General features: G+C 41.1%; 1 long non-coding RNA gene across 1 annotated transcript; it reads right to left on the bottom strand.

Moving 5' to 3' along the window:
- Window positions 1–1,975: 1,975 nt before the first annotated feature.
- On the bottom strand, window positions 1,976–3,133 carry LOC118668553. The gene is made up of 3 exons (XR_004971683.1): window positions 2,905–3,133; window positions 2,186–2,205; window positions 1,976–2,066 (listed from the first exon to the last, which is right to left on the bottom strand). It is a non-coding gene; the product is annotated as an uncharacterized LOC118668553 (long non-coding RNA).

The raw sequence follows: 3,133 nt of genomic DNA, 5'->3' as shown, positions 1-3,133 counted from the left end.
TAATTGAACTACTTACCTACACTTAAAAATGGGAAAATTTCATGTAAAAATTTAGATTTCCAGCTTCTTTTTAACCATCAGAATTCTGGCAACTCCAGGCCTATTCCCAATGTGGCAATAAATTGATGGAGCCCAATAATAGTTATGGCTCCCAAGCATCAACCTCCATTGACGACTGAACTGTCTTATATGGCACCTTCTGGTCATTTATTTTATCTGCCTGGACCTTGAATGGTTTGCTTTAGTACAGATTCTCGTTATGCAAAGCACAGCGAATAAGTAATTTATTCACATAGCTTAGCATCCAAATAGGCAAAAGAAGCTTAACTTAAAGATACTTCAGCACCATACCTGGATCAATGGCTTCTCCATCAAATATAGTTTCATAGACAATGGTTTCCTTTTTTAAAAAAAAAACAACAACACAAAATATTAACAATAAAGTCAGCTTGATAAAATTAATTTTGACAAGTGCTGAGTACTTTGAGCAGGTGACTTCTTATGAGTGACCTTGTTTTTCTTATGTAGAGAGCTAGCAGCCCTGGTTCAAAACTGTCCTGCTGTTCTTGTCTCCTCCCAGCCCCAGCCCCACATCAGCCTGCCCACCGTGCCCTCCCTCAACTCAGCCCTTCTTACTGATGTGAAGTCTCTTATCTTGAAAGGGACATGTTAGGGCTGACTTGTGCTCCCTCAGACTTCATATGTTGAAGCCCTAATGCCCAGCACCTCAGAATGTGACTAGATTTAAATATAGGGCCTGGAAATAGGTGATGAAGGTAAAATGAGGTCATGTTGCTGGGCCTTAATCAAATATGACTGGTGTCGCTGTAAGAACAGAGGTTAGGACACAGACCAAAGAGATGAGAAATGACCATGTGAGGACACAGAGAGAAGGCAGCCATGTGCAAGCCATGCAGGGAGACCTCAGAAGACACCAAACTTGCTGACCTTCCCCTGAGACTTCGAACCTCTAGAACCGGGAGAATAGAAGTCTGGTGTTTAAGCCACCCAGTCTGCACTATGTTGTTTTGCCAGCCCTCACTCGCTAGCAGAGGTGCTTGGCTGGCATCAGTTTCATAAAGGAAGACGCAGGGAAGAGAGCACTGAAAGAGAACCAGCTCATGAAACAATGTCATGGTCAGTCAGGGCTCAGGTAGAAATGCCTGTTGTTAATGGGGCAGCAGGTGGAGAGAGAAAAGGGAGATGGAGACTGAAAAATGCCTTCTTGCCCTGGCCGGTTTGGCTCAGTGGATACAATGTCAGCCTGTGGACTCAAGGGTCCCGGGTTTGATTCCAATCAAGGACACATGCCTGGGTTGTGAGCTCCCCAGTGTGGGTATGCATGAGGCAGCCAGTCAATGATTCTCTCTCAACATTGATGTTTCTCTTTCTCTCTCTCTCTCTCTCTCTCTCTCTCTCTCTCTCTCTCTCTCTCTCCCTCTATGAAATCAATAAAAAAAATATTTGCTTCACATATCTACTTCCTGGAATAGCCTTACCCTTGTACAGTTATTGACGTGGATCCATTAATGAATGAGTATCAGCCAATTTAAAGATTTCAATACAACAGGGCATAGATTTTACTACCTGCTAAGAAACCCCAAAGATGAAGGACTTATTCAGCTTTATCACATATGTAATCTATTTTCAAATCTAGATTTTTTTCTTTTTTGATGTACTTATTTATTTACTTAACACCACCTTGTTGTGAAAAAGCAGATCTTATTTTTAAGCAATGGTAAATAATGTTGTTTTTGCTGAATACACATACAATATCAGCAGCAAAATTGGACCTAAGCGAGATTCTAAGAGTGGATCTGAAATCCCATCTTTGTAATTCAACAGAAACTGATACATTGAAATAATTTTATTTCCTTTCTATGATGCCTGAGTAAATTTACCGTATGTTTACATGGAAGAGCTTTTTATTGAACAATAATTATAGAGAATCTGTAGTCCTCTTTCTTCTAACTACGGAGGGCTCATAAAAAATGTACTTACTGTTAATACTTCCAGTTTTTTATTTCTGTTTTCCATGACAATCTTTTCCATTTGATTTCTATCTCCTGTTCAACAAATACATAAACAAACAAACAAATAAATGGCAGGTATCGATCTAATGAGTGGCTTTTCAAAATCACACAATTCATAATAATCATGTGACAATGAGCAATCTGTATCTTACCTGCAATGTACTTTATTCCCCTGTATGAAAAGAAAATTTGACAAAATATCAGCTTCATTATGCTACCACATGGCAAAAAAAATCACTTTTTGCAGCACCTGGCTATTACCACATCTCTCTTATTCCCAATTGTTAAAACAATTCTGTATGGCGAACTCATCTCATTAACCATTACCACCTCCCGTCGCTGAGTCATAAATGATCTCTGCTTAGTTAATAAAAACTCATAATCAATTCAATTTCAGAGGCCATGGTATTCTGCGCCCTGATGAGCTATTTTTGGATGGTGATGAAAGCATCTGCATTTTCTCCATTTCTTTGGCATCTGCCCAGTTTCACAGAGATTCAAAGCAAGTGTGGCGAGGGCACCTGGACTCACCACCTGTCCGCAGTCCCCCCGTGGTCGTCACACACCTGCCCGTGATGCATGCTCAAAATAATATGGGAGTTGTTTGGCTTGTCTGCTCACAAATTGATTTGTTTAAAATCTACTCTCACAGCAAATGTGTTTCAGAGGCTCTAAGGTAGAACCCAAAGATACGCTGTGCTCTTTTTTAAAGTTAGAGCAGGTTTGGAGCCTTGAAAGGGACCGTCGTACTTTGTTTCCCAAGTACATTCCTCTGTGCCCCTCAAAGGCTCTCAGGCAGAAGCCCTCAGTGTAGCATCACCAAAGGATTCCAACTCTTTACATCAGAAGCTGAGAAAGAAAAATCACATACTTGGGTTTGGGCTTGGAGACTTCCTTGGCCGTTTTCTGACAGCATCCCATGACGTTCCCGTATCTCCAAAGCAGGAAACATACCCAGGAAGCCAACCCGGCAAAGAAAACAGCCATCAGCGTGAAGATGAAAGGAATGTACCAGCCACTGGATGTGTATGTGTTGATGGCTGTGTACACGATGGTCAGGCCTTTTCTTTGCTGGGAAACAGTATTTCAAAGCAAACAGA

This window comes from Myotis myotis, unplaced genomic scaffold, assembly GCF_014108235.1.
Source record: "Myotis myotis isolate mMyoMyo1 unplaced genomic scaffold, mMyoMyo1.p scaffold_m19_p_13, whole genome shotgun sequence".
Lineage (NCBI taxonomy): Eukaryota > Metazoa > Chordata > Mammalia > Chiroptera > Vespertilionidae > Myotis > Myotis myotis.
The sequence above is the reverse complement of the archived record's forward strand: the minus strand, read 5'-3'. Positions and strand labels throughout refer to the sequence as shown.